This window comes from Sardina pilchardus, chromosome 5 (assembly GCF_963854185.1).
Source record: "Sardina pilchardus chromosome 5, fSarPil1.1, whole genome shotgun sequence".
Classification (NCBI taxonomy): domain Eukaryota; kingdom Metazoa; phylum Chordata; class Actinopteri; order Clupeiformes; family Clupeidae; genus Sardina; species Sardina pilchardus.
Window position 1 is genome coordinate 2,916,178 of NC_084998.1, and position 17,500 is coordinate 2,933,677.

Below are 17,500 nucleotides of genomic sequence, written 5' to 3' on the forward strand. Positions count from 1 at the left end.
GATCCAGTCACAAAGAAGTACAATCAGGATACAGGGTTTAATTGCAGCTGTACAGGAGAGAGGCACACACGAAGCACAGGGTACTCCAGAATATGCGTCTCTGATTTGATAGAGAATTCTACAAGGTTTAAATACACAACAGCAAAGGATAGATAATCATGCAACAACAGCGGAAAACTTCAGGAGACACTCAGTCTACTTTAATCAATGGTTGTTGGCGTGAACAGACACGATAACCCTGACTCCTTCCGTTATCCATGTTTAGGAACAGTACAGATATCATACATACATACATAGTCATTAGAATCATTATTTTAGTGTCAAAGTGACCCACTAGTGCGAAAGACAAAGCTTTAAATCACACACTGGAATATTAGAACGTTAAACCACATATTAGAATATTGGACTTAATGATCAACTCCATTTTCTCTCACACTGCTATGAGATGACCCAGCACTGCTATGAGATGACCCAGGACTGCTATGAATGAATATATACTTTTTGATCCCGTGAGGGAAATTCAGTTCTCTGCATTTAACCCAATTTAACCGAATTAGTGAACACACAGCACACAGTGAACACACAGTGTGAGAGTAGAGAAGAGGAGAGGTGACCCAGCACTGCTATGAGGTGACCCAGCACTGCTATGAGGTGACCCAGCACTGCTATGAACTGAAGGCAATCTGCAGAAGAATGGACGCCAACAACTAATTACCTCACACAGAGAGAAGCCCACTACCAGGGCACACACACACACACACACACACACACACATCTGAGGCAAAAACTAGGGCCGTAGTTTCCAGGCTGCCTTAGCAGCGTGAATCAAATCGCGTGCAAGGCAGCATGGGAACACCCAGGCTAATGTGTGTGTGTTTCTGTGGGGGTGTGTGTGTGGGGGTGTGTGTGTGAATCTGTGTGTGTGTGTGTGTGTGTGTGTGTGTGTGTGTGTGCACTCCCATTAGGAGAAGGCCAGTGGAGACAGCATCCAGGTGATGAATGGGCAGAGGAGGAAGTGAGGGGAAAACTGAGCACACACACACACACACACACACACACACACACACACACACACGCTCACACACACACACACACACACACACACACACACACACACACACACACACACACACACACACACACACACACACACACACACACACACACACACGCTCACACACACATACACACACACACACACACACACACACACACATGCTCACACACACACACACACACACACACACACACACACACGCTCACACACACATACACACACACACACATACACACACACACACACACACACACACACACACACACACGCTCACACACACACACACACGCACACACACGCACACGCACACTCACTCACACACACACACACACACACACACACACACACACACACACACACACACACACACACACACACACACACATGCTCACACACACACGCGCTCACACACAGACACACACACACACACACACGCACACACACAAACAAATAAACAAACAAACACATACGTATACACACACGCACACACACACACAAACGCACAAAACAGAACACTTTGTCTCCTTTCAACTGGCACCACAGATAGCAAGAGAAACGACAGAGTCACAGGGGACCACAAATCACACACACACACACACACACACACACACACACACACACACACACACACACAGAGAGAGACCGACAGACAGAAAGAAAGGCAGTGAAAAAGACGAGCTAGAAAGAAAAGAAAACAAAAGAAAAAAGGAGATGGAGGGAGAGAGGGAGGGAGAGATGGAGAGAGAGATGGAGGTAAAGAGATGGAGGGAGAGAGGGAGGGAGAGAAAGAGAGGTAGGGATGGAGGGAGATAAAGAGAGAAAGGGAGAGAGATGGAGGGAGAGAGGGAGGGAGAGATGGAGAGAAAGGGAGAGATGGAGGGAGAGAGGGAGGGAGAGGGAGAGAGATGGAGGGAGAGAGATGGAGGGAGGAAGACAGGGAGAGATGGAGGGAGGAAGAGAGGGAGAGATGGAGGTGGTCCATCTGTTTGGGATGCTGGTAATTAGAAGTCATAAATAATAAAGGAGGACTACAGCAGAAGAGCTGGGCTGGGACACACACACACACACACACACACACACACACACACAGGCACAGTGCAGTTATGTAAGGAACACACTCACACACTCTCTCTCTCTCTCTCTCTCACACACACACACACACACACCGTGTACACACGCGCTCACACCATAAAAAACATTCTGCACACAATCACCTAGCCTCTCGTTGTCTCTCTCTCTCTCTCACACACACACACACACAAACACTGAATTCTGCTGGTACACACACATCTTAACAGACAGACAGACCACATGCACTCTCCTCTGGGCTTCTTCTAGGCTTGTAAAACTCAGAGCGAATACAGAGATCATTTAACACACACACACACACACACTGATTTGTTTGGGAGGAGGCTTGAGTTCCGCACACACACACACACACACACACACACACACACACTGATTCGTTTGGGAGGACGCTGGAGTTTCACACACACACACAGACACACACACACACACACACACACACACACACACACACACACACACACACACACACACACACACGTTTGGGAGGAGGCTGGAGTGCCTCATTTATAATTCGACCACATTCATCACACCTCATTAACCCCTCATCCACCCCTCTCATGCAGAAACAACCTCCACCCACCCACACACACACACACACACACACACACACACACACACCTGTACACACTCACACACGCATGCACGCACACACGCACACCCACACCCACAAACACACACCCACAAACACACACCCACACACACCCACACACGCACATCTATACACACACACGCGCACACACACACACACACACACACAAACACACACCACACAATCCCATCAGCCCCCACTCTTGATTCCATTCCAGTGATCTAATTAAGGTGGTGAGGGGAGTGTGTGCTGGTGTGTGGTGATACGGGCGCCATGGTAATCTGCGGAGCTCTGGTAGGGCTAATTATCTCCACGGCACCGGGCCCAGTCACTAGGGAACACGCTTCTAGAACACCGCTGGAGGAACCTAATCAATAGAACACAGTTGCAGAACAATGGAATGGTACAGAGAGACTGTGGAAAGGATCACAGAACTCCACTTAGTAGAATCTATTTCATACACACACACACACACATACTGTACACACACAAACACACACACAGTTAGCATAATCTATTTCATCCTGTCTATGAGCACAATACAATAAAGGCAATAAATGTTCTAAGCTTGAGACTTGAGTTGTAGTAGGCGGCCAAAGGACACGAGAAGACGGAACAGCAATTCTGGATCATGCTGTGTGAAAGCGTTGATAGAACGTGCGGACACTGACAGGCGGAACATTGCGAGTGGAATGAGGAGGGGATGCCGACGCCAGACTCCAGGGGCGGAGCCACTCGGCCCGCAGGACAGAGATGCATGATGGGAGAACACAGAGCAGCACAGGAGCCGCATCGCCACACAGAGAAACCTGGCCCATATGTGGCCCGTATGTGGCCCGTATCTGGCCCGTATCTGGGACATATCTGGGACATATCCGGAGATATACGAAAATATCCGGAGATCTCCATCCTAAGAAAACAAATCCAGCTGTTTCCTGGGGAGCCATATAGGTTTATATACCCCTCTTCACACTTTTTTAGTTTAACACACACACACTCTAAAAGAGAAATTGAATGCAGAATGTGCAGAATCTAAATTGTACTGACTTCTACAACGGCACCAGCATCATTAAATCTACTGAGATATGAACAGGACACTAAATGGACGACCCAATGGATCTACTCAGAGATATGTGTGTGTGTGTGTGTGTGTGTGTGTGTGTGTGTGGACACTAAATGGACTACCCAATGGATCTACTCATTGCCTGGACTGGACGAAAGGGTCAACTCGGCAGGTAATTACTAATTACGGCACCCATACCTGAGCCACAGCTCACCTGGTTCATTATGACATACAGTACCATACCTGTCAACTTTTTCTGGTTTTCTGGGGTTATCTTATGGCCTGGTCAGATTACACGATATCAGCCCGATTTTGGCCCGAATTTGTCGTGACCGACAAGTTTACAGCGTCGTATCTGATTTCAAATGGTCGGGCACGACATCGAACGCGGAGTGAATCTTATAATGTGACATGCATCCCGACTTGCGATTTGGCGTTCACGACGTTCTAAAACAGCCCGACAAAAAGCCTGGCTTGTCAGAAATTTGACGGGAGTCGTATGACGCGACCGATGCTTTCGGTGTATGTGGCCACTCTACTGACCAAGACGCGGAGAGGTTTTCATGGTTCTAAAATCGTATAGTGTGACATGGTAGATCGTAAACGACAATCGTGAGCGACAAAACAATCGTATAGTCTGACCGTGCCATTACAGAATACCTTACAGGAGCTCAGAGGAATACCTAATGGACACACATGGACATAATGGACACATATCTCCTGCTACCACAGACATCGCTGCCACACACCCAGGAGGAGAGGAGCCCAGACTGGGTTCCCATGGAGACTAACTGGGTTCCCATGGAGACTAACTGGGTTCCCAGGGAGACTAACTGCCCAGACTGGGTTCCTATGGAGACTAACTAGGTCCATATGGAGGCTAACTGCCCAGACTGGGTTCCCATGGAGGCTGACTGGGTTCCCATGGAGACTAACTGGGTTCCCATGGAGGCTGACTGGGTTCCCATGGAGACTAACTGGGTTCCCATGGAGACTAACTGCCCAGACTTTGTTCCCATGGAGGCTGACTGCATAAGATGGCAGACTAGAGTGTTGTGGTTGTGCATTAGATCAGGGAAGGGAGTGTCTTTTGCGGTGCTTTCAGTGGAGATTATGAGACCACGCATATCAACTCCAAATGGACCCTAAGTTGATTAGCCTTCCTTATCATACCAACTCCGAACGGACCCTAAGTTGATTAGCCAACCAGCCACACTTCCAGTCTTTGTCATGATATGAGGGGGGACTGCGGGTTGATCCACTACGGCTGACTTTGACCTAGATTCCAGACGGGCGGCTGCTTCTCGGCTGGTCAGCCATAAGCTCTTGAGTGGCTGCAGCAGGGCTGGTGTGTGTGTGTGTGTGTGTATCTGCAGCAGGGCTGGTGTGTGTTGCTGCAGCAGGGCTGCTGTGTGTGTGTGTGTGTGTGTGTGTGTGTGTGGCTGCAGGTCTGGTGTGTGTGGCTGACAGACTCTCCAGATGTGTGCAGCGCTGAGCGAGGTGATCCTGCAGGAGAGAGCAGGCCAGAACTACAGTGGTGCGTCAGCAAACCAACGCCTGCTATCAAGATCACACGTCATGCAGCACTTCACAATGAACTGCTATCAAGATCACACGTCATGCAGCACTTCACAATGAACTGCTATCAAGATCACACGTCATACAGCACTTCACAATGCACTGCTATCAAGATCACACGTCATGCAGCACTTCACAATGCACTGCTATCAAGATCACACGTCATGCAGCACTTCACAATGCACTGCTATCAAGATCACACGTCATGCAGCACTTCACAATGCACTGCTATCAAGATCACACGTCATGCAGCACTTCACAATGAACTGCTATCAAGATCACACGTCATGCAGCACTTCACAATGCACTGCACTGACACCTTAAGCCCATCCCGGACATTTCTGCTACAATACAAATGTGACCCAGTAATGACGCCACTCCAACATATACTCCAGCATAGCACTGTAATCATCAATTGCCCATTATATACCAATACATCTTACCATGACACCAATGTCTTATAGTATACCAATACATCTTACCATGACACCAATGTCTTATAGTATACCAATATACTGTCTTACCATGACACCAATGTCTTATAGTATACCAATATAGTCTTACCATGACACCAATGTCCTATAGTATACCAATACACTGTCTTACCATGACACCAATGTCTTATAGTATACCAATATAGTCTTACCATGACACCAATGTCCTATAGTATACCAATACACTGTCTTACCATGACACCAATGTCCTATAGTATACCAATACACTGTCTTACCATGACACCAATGTCCTATAGTATACCAATACACTGTCTTACCATGACACCAATGTCCTATAGTATACCAATATAGTCTTACCATGACACCAATGTCTTATAGTATACCAATATACTGTCTTACCATGACACCAATGTCTTATAGTATACCAATATACTGTCTTACCATGACACCAATGTCTTATAGTATACCAATATACTGTCTTACCATGACACCAATGTCTTATAGTATACCAATATACTGTCTTACCATGACACCAATGTCTTATAGTATACCAATATACTGTCTTACCATGACACCAATGTCTTATAGTATACCAATATACTGTCTTACCATGACACCAATGTCTTATAGTATACCAATATACTGTCTTACCATGACACCAATGTCTTATAGTATACCAATATACTGTCTTACCATGACACCAATGTCTTATAGTATACCAATATACTGTCTTACCATGACACCAATGTCTTATAGTATACCAATATACTGTCTTACCATGACACCAATGTCTTATAGTATACCAATATACTGTCTTACCATGACACCAATGTCCCCTCAGCCTGATCCATACCAAACCACAGTGCACATGGGCGTAGATTTGCATGGGGACTGTAGGATGTGTCCACGCCAATGTCAAAAGACGACTGAAATGTCCCCACCAATATTCAGGTTGAAACGGAAAAAAACACCTTATGCGGTAGGTTACACAAAGGGTTAAATAATCGCCTCCCGAAAGATGTCTTTTTTCATTGGCTTAGCTCCCTGCATGGACTCGATTAAAAATTTTTGCCTTATTTACGGCTGTTGTATTACAGTTCTAAGTAGGCTTCTCACCACTGATGCTCTATAGAGGCTACCAGCGCAGCACTGAGGGGAACAGCACACACACACACACACACACACACACACACTCCACACACTGATGCTCTGTAGAGGGAAACAGCACACACACACTCCTCAGACTGATGCTCTGTAGAGGCTACCAGCGCACACACACACACTCATCAGACTGATGTTCTGTAGAGGCTACCAGCGCAGCACTGAGGAAAAGGCACACACACACTCCTCATAATGATATCAGCTGAGACAGCCAAGTGCGCGCTGTATTACAGAACAATAACAACATCAAAATCTATCAAAACAAAAACAACAGGAACCAAATGAAACAGAATTTGCAGAAACAAACTTGCTGTGAGCATGAAGCACACTGCCGAGTGTACAGGAATGATGCTCTCGCTCTCTCTCCTTCTCTTTCTCTCTCTGTCTCTCTTTCTTTCTCTCTATTTCTCTTTCTCTCTCTATTGCTCTCTCTGTTCCCCTCTCTCTCGCTCTCTCTACTTCTCTTTCTCTCTCTGTCTCTCTTTCTTTCTCTCTCTCGCTCTCTCTACTTCTCTTTCTCTCTCTGTCTCTCTTTCTTTCTCTCTATTTCTCTTTCTCTCTCTATTGCTCTCTCTTCCCCCCCCCTCTCTCGCTCTCTCTACTTCTCTTTCTCTCTCTGTCTCTCTTTCTTTCTCTCTCTTTATTGCTCTCTCTTTTCCCTCTCGATCTCTCTACTTCTCTTTCTCTCTCTGTCTCTTTCTTTCTCTCTATTTCTCTTTCTCTCTCTATTGCCCTCTCTTTCCCCCCTCTCTCGCTCTCTCTACTTTTCTTTCTCTCTCTGTATCTCTTTCTTTCTCTCTACTTCTCTTTCTCTCTCTGTCTCTCTTTCTTTCTCTCTCTATGGCTCTCTCTTTTCCCCCCTCTTTCTCCCTCTCTCTTTTCCCTCTCTCTCTTTCTCTATATTTCTATATATGTTTCTCTCTATTTCTGTATATTTCTCTCTTTCTCTTAGGCTGGGAAGTTCCGGGGTATTTGAATTTCGCCCGGCAGCTCAAGCTGGAAACCAGCAGATCTATCTCCTCTGTTTACAGCCAGAACCTTTGGCTGCAATCAGAAACGGCCATATTCTAGTCCTGGCACGCTATTGGCCGGTGACGTGACGATAATGAAACTTAAGCGACGCAAAGTGCAGTAGAAACAAAGCGCAGCCTCCCCAGACTAATGTTCAATCTAAAAAGATGGTGAAAACCAGACTATATTTCTCTGTTTCTTTCTTAAAATCACACTCACACACACTTGACACACACACACACACACACTTGACACAGTCACACACACACACTTGACACACGCACGCACACACACTTGACACACGCACATACAGAGACTTGACACACACATACTCAGACAGAAAGAGACTTCTGTGGTGTTGTGAATGTGCTGACAGCATAATTGCAAAAGGCAAAGAGAAGACACCAACTCTCCCCATGGGAGTACCAGGCCCCTCGGAGGAGGGGGAAGCCCAGGGAGAGCAGTCTAGGCTGGGGGAGCTGAGAGAGAGCCCCCCCCCCCCTCCCTCCACCACCAGGCTCGCCCCTCCACACAAACACACATAGTCAAGCGTGTTTACAGAGAGCACAACATGGCTTTCACAAAGAGGATGATGAGAGAGTAGAGGAGGAGAGGGCTGTATTCATCAGTCAGGGGAAACAGCAAGAGTGAGAGGACTCACACACACACACACACACACACACACACACACATACACACACAATGCCAAATGATTTGGATGGTGAAGCTGTGCGTATACAATCAACTACAAAAAACACAGAGACCAACTGACATACAGAATTATGGCGTTGCTATGGCAACAGGTAGTGAGGACGCATGCAATGATAAAAGTGAACGCCAAAGGCAAGAAAGGCAGTGGAGAAGAGAAGAGAGGAGAGAGAAGAGAGAAGGAGAGAGAAGAGAAGAGAGAGAGGAGGTAGAGAAGAGAAGAGAAGAAGAGAGAAAAGGAGAGAGAAGAGAGGAGAGAGAGGAGAGAAGAAGAGAGGAGAGAGAAGAGAGAAGGAGAGAGAAGAGAGGAGAGAGAGGAGGTAGAGAAGAGAAGAGAGGAGAGAGAAAAGAGAAGGAGAGAGAGAGGAGAGAGAGAAGAGATGAGAGAGAGGAAAGGAGGTGGAGAGAAGAGAAGAGAGAGAAGAGAGGAGGTGAAGAGATCAGACAAGGAGAGAGAGAGGGGAGAGAGAAGAGAGGAGAGAGAGAGGAGAGGGGGTGAAAAAAGAAAGAGGGAGAATGAGTCTAGCGTTAGTTCTGGGATCTTTTAAAAGCTCTCTTCACCCTGTACTTACAGTAGCTCATCTACTTCTACAGAGCTGTGCCTATTGTACCTACTGTGCTGTAGCTCATCCACTTAACACACACACCCTCCACAAGACTCCAGTCTAAAGTCTAACACACACACACACACACACACACACCCTCCACAAGACTCCAGTCTAAAGTCTAACACACACACCCTTCACAAGACTCCAGTCCTGTCTAAAGTCTAACACACTAACACACACACCCTCCACAAGACTCCAGTCTAAAGTCTAACACACACACACACACACACATACACAGACACACACACACACACACACCCACACACACACACACACTCCACAAGGTTCCAGTCTAAAGTCTAACACACACACACACCCTCCACAAGACTCCAGTCTAATGTCTAACACACACACACACACACCCTCCACAAGACTCCAGTCTAAAGTCTAACACACACACACACACTCCACAAGACTCCAGTCTAAAGTCTAGCACACACACACACATCCTCCACAAGACTCCAGTCTAAAGTCTAACACACACACACACACACACACACACACACACACACACACACACACACTCCACAAGACTCCAGTCTAAAGTCTAAGAAGAAGAGGATGAATGAAGGAGTGAGAGAAGAGGAGGATGAATAAAAGAGAGAGAGAAGAGGAGGGTGAATAAAAGAGAGAAGAGGAGAATGAATGAAGGAGTGAGAAAAGAGGAGGATGAATAAAGGAGTGATAGAAGAGGATGAATGAATAAAAGAGAGAAGATGAGGATGAATAAAGGAGTGAGAGAAGAGGAGGATGAATAAAAGAGAGAAGAGGAGGATGAATAAAAGAGGGAGAGAAGGGGAGGAAGAATGAAGGAGGGAGAGAAGAGGAGGATGAATAAAAGAGAGAAGAGGAGGATGAATGAAGGAGTGAGAGAAGAGGAGGATGAATGAAGGAGGGAGAGAAGAGGAGGATGAATAAAAGAGTGATAGAAGAGGAGGATGAATAAAGGAGGGAGAGAAGAGGAGGATGAATAATGGAGTGAGAGAAGAGGAGGATGAATAAAAGAGGGAGAGAAGAGGAGGATGAATAAAGGAGAGAAGAGGAGGATGAATAAAGGAGTGAGAGAAGAGGAGGATGAATGAAGGAGTGAGAGAAGAGGAGGATGAATAAAAGAGGGAGAGAAGAGGAGGATGAATAAAGGAGTGAGAGAAGAGGAGGATGAATAAAGGAGTGAGAGAAGAGGAGGATGAATGGCGATGTGACGGGATGACAGGCGTCTGAAGCGTTGAGCGTGTCGGCTCTGCTCCCTCTGCTGGGGAGCTCTGTTGGCCCCAGTGGCCAGACACTACTGCAGACGCACACACACACACACACACACACACACACACACACACACACACACACACACACACACACACACACACACACACACACACACACACACACACACACACACACACACACACACACACACACACAATTAAACTCTGGGAACACCCTCACTTGGCCAGCCAGAAGTGGCAGGACTGTGCCCTTGGGCAACCCAAGATTCGATGCTAACTGCCTCAGTTCGGTCTGGTGGAGCAGGCTTCTCTAGTCCAGGGGCTCTCTAGGCTTCATTTGAGCACGTTTCATTTACACAAGTGAGGGAGCACTGGCATACTTTGAATTGTTTTTTTAAACTGAATTGAATGAATTTAGATTTTTGGCAGAATCGAGTCAAATCGTATCGAGTCAAATCATTCCTACTTAGCCCACGTCAGTAAGTATAAAGAGAAGGACCTGTTGGGTGCATTCTTGTTGTCATGGCAGCGAGGGGGGGGGGGCAATTTAGAGAGATATCGGAGAGGATACCACCCCCTACACCCCCAACTGCCAACCAGAGGGATTAACTAATCTTCTTTCTTCTTCTAATCATCTATTTTCCTCTTATTAAACCCCACTGAAGGTCTAATCAACTCTCTCTCTCTCTCTCTCTCTCTCAGATTTCAGCCTTCTGCTGTCACCTCCATCTTCTCAGAGTCTGTAGTCTCTGTTGACGCTGCTCAGCCTATCACAGCGGAGAACTGTTTCGCTACAATCTCCCATGATGCACTTGATCACGTTACACCTGAGCGATTGTCTCTGACAGGCAGGGGCCTCGGGGCGACAACACCTGAGGCGCCGCAGGATGCGAGAGATCGCCATGGAGATCTGGAGGCATCATGCATCATCACGTCTGAGCAATCACAGCCAATCAAGCGACATATCTGAGACAGGCCACCGAGGAACGGCACGATACACTCCGCAATTAGGAGAGAGGGAGAGAGAGAGAGAGAGAGAGAGAGAGAGACAGAGAGAGAGAGATGGAGTGAGAGAGAGAGGGAGAGAGAGGGAGAGGAGAGAGAGAGAGAAATTGAATGAGAGATGGAGAGGAAGGTAAAGTGATACATACTGTAATAATCATAAAAATTTTAGCATTAAATAATCATATTATTGTAATATCCTAATTCTTATCGTTATAATAATAGGAGCATATTATCATGATTGATAGTGATATATTAAGCTATATGTATGTTTGTAATTTCTTTGCTAGCACAATAACTCTTGTAGTGCCAATAGAGCATTTGAAATTGAAATGGATTAAGACAGTGACATGGGCAGCTCCCTCCTGACACCATACTGTACACACGGTGGCTAAACCGCCCCATCCGACACCTTCATACACACTCTAGCTTATGGCCTGTGCAGACTACACCATTTCAGCCCGATTTTGCCATGATTGTGTCGTGGCCGACAAATTTCCATTGTCGGGAACGACGTTCGAAGGGGAAACGTCTTGTAATCTGACATTTCTGCGATTTATTGTCTGCGACATTCTACGACGTTACAACCAAAAGTCTAGCATGTCAGAATTTTTGGGGAATCTCCTACGACTCCCGTGTTGATACTGACACTGTGACGACACACGACGAGAAGACTACGATAGATGATCTTGTAATGTGGCCACTCTTGCGGCCAAGACGCTGCAAGATTTTGTGGTTCTCTGATCGCCTAGTCTGACATGGTCAATCGATAATCATGAAAGACAAAAAAGTTGTGTAGTCTGTACAGGCCATTAGGGTGACCAGACATCCCAAGTTTCAAGGGACAGTCCCCATTTTTGGTTGCCTGTCACCGGGATACAGAAAAACTACCTATGTCCCCATTTTTTGAAGATAAAACTTGTATGTATTTCAATTAGATTGATAGTCAAACTGAAAATATCCCCGTGGGTTAACCCTAACCCATTTTTGGGATTATGTTCCCGGTTTTGGTCTCGGACATCTGGTCACCTTACTCTAGTAACAAATGCTAGCGCCAAGGGGTGTACAAACCTCTCTCACCGACACCTTCAAAGACATGCTAGCTAGCAACACTCACAGGCTTTATTTGGTCTTCTTGCTATCACGCCGCCGTTTCAAATTAGAGGCCGGTGTAGAACTGTGTCTGTTTACACAACTCAAGAGAGAAGAAGCTTCTTGTCAGACTGTTTGTGTTGATATTAACACACAGCAACAGTGACAATGAACAATGTTCCTCGCTCCAACAGCCTCAGGGCAGAGAGGCAGAGAGGGGGAGAGAGAGAGAATTTAAAATACAACTTTAATGATCTATTCTTTCGCGTATGTTACAGAAAGGGCTTTTTCTTTAAGAGACCATTAGTCTCTATGAATTCATGAAAGATGACAACAAACAAATGAAACATACATAAATAAAAAAGAAATAACAAATAAATAAGCTGAATAAATAAGTAAATAAGGACTTAATTAAGCCACATGTTCTCCATAAACCAGTTCATCGCTCCTAACAGAGCATAAAACTTCTCTGTAACACCATACGTCTTCAAAAATTCCAAACTCTTTCATTCCAGCATAGTATCTAAAATCTATCAAAATCCTTGACTTCACTAGTCTTTTAAACACACACACTGGATCATGATCAGATGTATTTTCAAGTATACTTCTTCTACTAACCCAGATTGCCATCTTTGCTTTTCCCAGTATGAAGTTTAATAACTGACAGCAAGATTTGCGTTTTTGCGTGTACTTAACTCCCAAGATAAAAACATTCTTAGTAAAAACCAAACCAAAACATGTAAAAATACATTCTAACAATTGGAACAAGGAGATAAGCCTATGACACTCCATAAAACAGTGAAAAACTGTCTCTCTTTCAGAACAGCTAGGACATTGATCATCAACCATAGGATTTAGCACCGTAACAAAAGAATTAACAGGCACAATACCATGCAAGATCTTCCACTGTAAGTCCCCATATCTCTTTGTTAATGGTGGTTTATAAAAGATTCTCCAGTTCGGTTTAACACTGTCATCTAACACAAGCTTAGCCCGCCATGGTGTATCAGTCCTTGTATTAAGTTTTAATTTGTTCAAAACCTTAACACAGGCTTTATACAGTTCTTTACCATCAGTTTCATCCAGATACATTTTTTCAAAACAAGAAACATTCAACAAAGGTCCTTCACACCCATCAAATTGTGGCATGAGGGTCAATTTTGGAAACAGAAAACCATCATTCATTTCAGAACTATTGGCACAGAAAGATCTCAACATATCACACTCCTTCTTTGTCAAGACACTTTTCCATTTGCTTAATAACTGTGCCACAACTCGTGTTGACTTCATTTTTAAAGCAGCAGCCACAGGTTCAACCTTATCAAGTTCAGGGCCTGCTAGAGACACTAGATTCTCCAACGTTTTTACACCATGGCTCTCTAAAATGAAGTCCAATGGTAAGGATGATTCTCTTGATATATCCAGCCTAGATCCCCTTGTCAACGGTTCTTTCAACAGCAGTGGTGCAGATATTGAAAATTCACATCTCTGTATTTTAAATAAGCAAAGCACTTTAAAAAATCCACAATAGAATGAAGGCAGATTCTTGAAAGGCAGCCTGTTGGGGTCCATTAAGAAAAGGGAAAGATCTAACTGCAAACCTCCCAGTCTTCGCAATATAGTATAGGCCAAAGGTCTCCACAATAAGTCTCTTGGGCCTACAAGTAGTCTTTGAAGAAACTGAAGGCGGAAGGCAGCGACTCGGCTGACCAGGTGAACAAGTCCTTGGCCTCCCTCATCTTTAGGCAAAAATAACACGCTTTGGGGGATCCAATGGAGCTTATCCCAAAAGAAATTCACCATTTCAGTTTGAATATCAGACAACAACTTTTGGGGAGGGTTCAATACCATTAGACGATGCCAAAGTGCGGATGCCACCAAATTGTTACAAATTAAAACACGCCCTCTATAGGACATGTGAGGCAATAGCCAAGACCATCTTTTGAGACGTCCTTTCATTTTTTCAAAGACCCCTTCCCAATTTTTCTGTTCTGTTTGACTATCACCCAAGAAAACACCCAAGTACTTAAATCCCTTCGTGCCAGATTTCAGTCCTTGAGGTAGTTTTAGTGTCCTGCCTTCCCATTTTCCACCTAATAGTGCTTCACTTTTGTCCCAATTGACCTTTGCTGATGATATCTTCCCAAAACTTGTGACCGTATCAGTTAAAACATCAACATCTTCTTGATTCTTTACAAAAACCACCAAATCATCAGCATAAGCAGATAACAGATATTTTGAACCACATAGAGAAAACCCAGAAACGACCATCCTCAATCTATGCAATAGGGGCTCAATAGCAAGAGAATACAACATACCAGAGAGTGCACAACCCTGCCTTATTCCCCTCTGAGCTTTAAACGGAGAACATAAACCACCATTAAATTTTAAGATACTTTCAGCACCACAATATAAAACTCTAATCTTAGCAACAAAACCTGGACTGAAACCAAAAGCTGTTAAAGTTTTCCATAAATATTGATGCTCAACCCGGTCAAATGCTTTTTCCTGATCCAGGGAAATCAGACCAGTATCTATGCCCAATAATCTGGAGATGTCTAAAATGTCTCGAATTAAAGCAATGTTATCAAATATGGATCTTCCAGGGATGCAATATGTTTGATCTGTATGGACCACCTGCCCCATCACATTCCTCAATCGGATAGCCAGTGCTTTTGAAAAGATCTTCAAATCAGAACACAGAAGCGCAACAGGTCGCCAATTTTTTATCTCATGGAGATCACCTTTCTTGGGCAGTAGAGTTAGGACTGCCCTCCTACAACTCAATGGTAATTCAGCTTTAGTCAGGCTATCATTCAAAACATCCAGCAGATCATCTCCAATCACTGCCCAGAAAGTCTTAAAAAACTCTACTGGAAGCCCATCAATGCCAGGTGACCTACCACTCTCCATGGTCTTTAGAGAAGCACTAAGCTCCTCCAAAGACAGTGGTCGCTCTAATTCTTTTGCACTTTTTTTGGAAATTTTGGGTAGCCCATTAAAAAATACTTTTTCAATCTCTGGCTGCTCAGTATATTCAGAGGAAAACAAGTCAGCATAAAAACTGACTGCACGTCTCCGAATCTCAGCAGGCTCTTTAAGCAAATTCCCAGATTGGGAACGCAAAGCATGTATACAACGCCGCTGCCCATTTTTTCGCTCCTGACTAAAAAAGAAACGGGATGGAGCATCCATCTCAGTCAAGCTCTGAAACCTGGATCTCACCAGAGCACCCTGTGCCTTCAATCCTAAAAGGTCAGCCAAAGCGCCTTTTTTAGTTTTGAGTGCCTCATTATGGCCTTGATTTCCTGTGGTTTCTATAACATTTTGAAGTTCTACTATTTCAATCTCAAGACTTCTCATTGAACGGGTTGTGTCTTTTGTGACGCTGAAAGTATACTGCTGGCATAGCTGTTTTATCTGGACCTTTCCATAATCCCACCATTGTTGAAGAGATGGAAAACAAGACTTACATTTTCTAAAATCATTCCAAAAATACAGAAAAACTATTCTAAAATTTGCATCACTTAGCAAATTGGTGTTAAGATGCCAATAAGCACTCCTAGGCTTTATAAGCCTCATGCCTACATTACAGGTTACCAAACTATGGTCAGAAATAGAAACAGGAATGATCTCACAATTCCTAAAAACGTTAAGCTGATGTTTAAAGCAATAAAATCTATCGAGACGGGCTAAAGAAATCAACCCATCTCTTGCATGACCCCATGTATATTGTCTTAAATGATTAAAATTCCTCCAAGTATCAGCAAGTTCATGTTTGTTAATCAATTCCACAAGTCTCTTTCTTGAAGCAAGATGTGGTTCTGGATGATTTCTATCTATATTTAGTGCTGTGCAATTGAAATCACCCGCCATAATTAAATAATCATCTTTACTACAATTACTTAACACTTCACATAGTTTATCTAAGAAAAGCATTCTTTCCATCCCAGATGAGGGAGCATACACACATAAAAAGACAAAAGCACAATGATCAAAAGTAGCTCTGACTTTCAAAAGTCGCCCATCTATAATGTTGTCAACTGTAAAATCTAAGGCAGCCCAACTTCTAGAAATGAGTAAAGCCACACCTCCACTTAAAGAAGATTTATGACTAAAGAATATTTTCCCATTCCACTCTCTACACCAATCCACAACATTCCTATCATCGGTGTGGGTTTCCTGCACAAAACATATATCTATGTGTTTTTGTTTTATAAGTTCAAAAAGTTGCGCTCTCTTGTTTATATCTCTAGCGCCATTTATATTTAAAGTCGCTATGTTAAAGACACTCATTTGTGAGAGAAAGCACAACACAAACTCAACCAAAACAAGGCACCATATGAAAATCGAATTAAATGCTGTTACTTTCATCATTAGTCTCGTGTCTAAGTTTTGTCAGAAACTTTTTGAGGCGTGCAATCTCTTGATCAGTAAAACCACCATTCTCTGGATTATTCCTAAAACGTTGCACTGAATCAACAAAACCCATGGTATCTGGAAAATAATTCTCCACTCGTACCCCCTTCATATTTTTGGTGCGTTTCAAAAAATCCTTAATGGCATCCAAGGTATACAAAGCCCTAAATACGTGCTGCTGTGACGGTGAGCAGGAGTCAGTAGAATCAGACTCAGATTCAACATTTAAATCGGCTGAACCGGGTACTTTTTTAGAGGATCTAGTGCGTCCAACAGGTTCTTTTTTCCTTTTCACCCTAGGGAATTTAAACTCCACGTTAGTGTCCATTCCTTCCTCATCATCCAACCCCCCCAATACGGCCTCTGCTACCTCTACAGCAGTCATTTCATTTACCGCGGGATTCTCCAAAGTTATATTCTCACACGCGTCTTCACTTTCTGCAAC

General features: G+C 44.3%; 1 protein-coding gene across 1 annotated transcript in view; it reads right to left on the reverse strand.

The window, feature by feature from the left end:
* The window catches only part of slc8a4a (solute carrier family 8 member 4a), a 104,292-nt gene that overhangs the window by 9,712 nt on the left and 77,080 nt on the right, over positions 1-17,500 (reverse strand). The window lies entirely within an intron of this gene.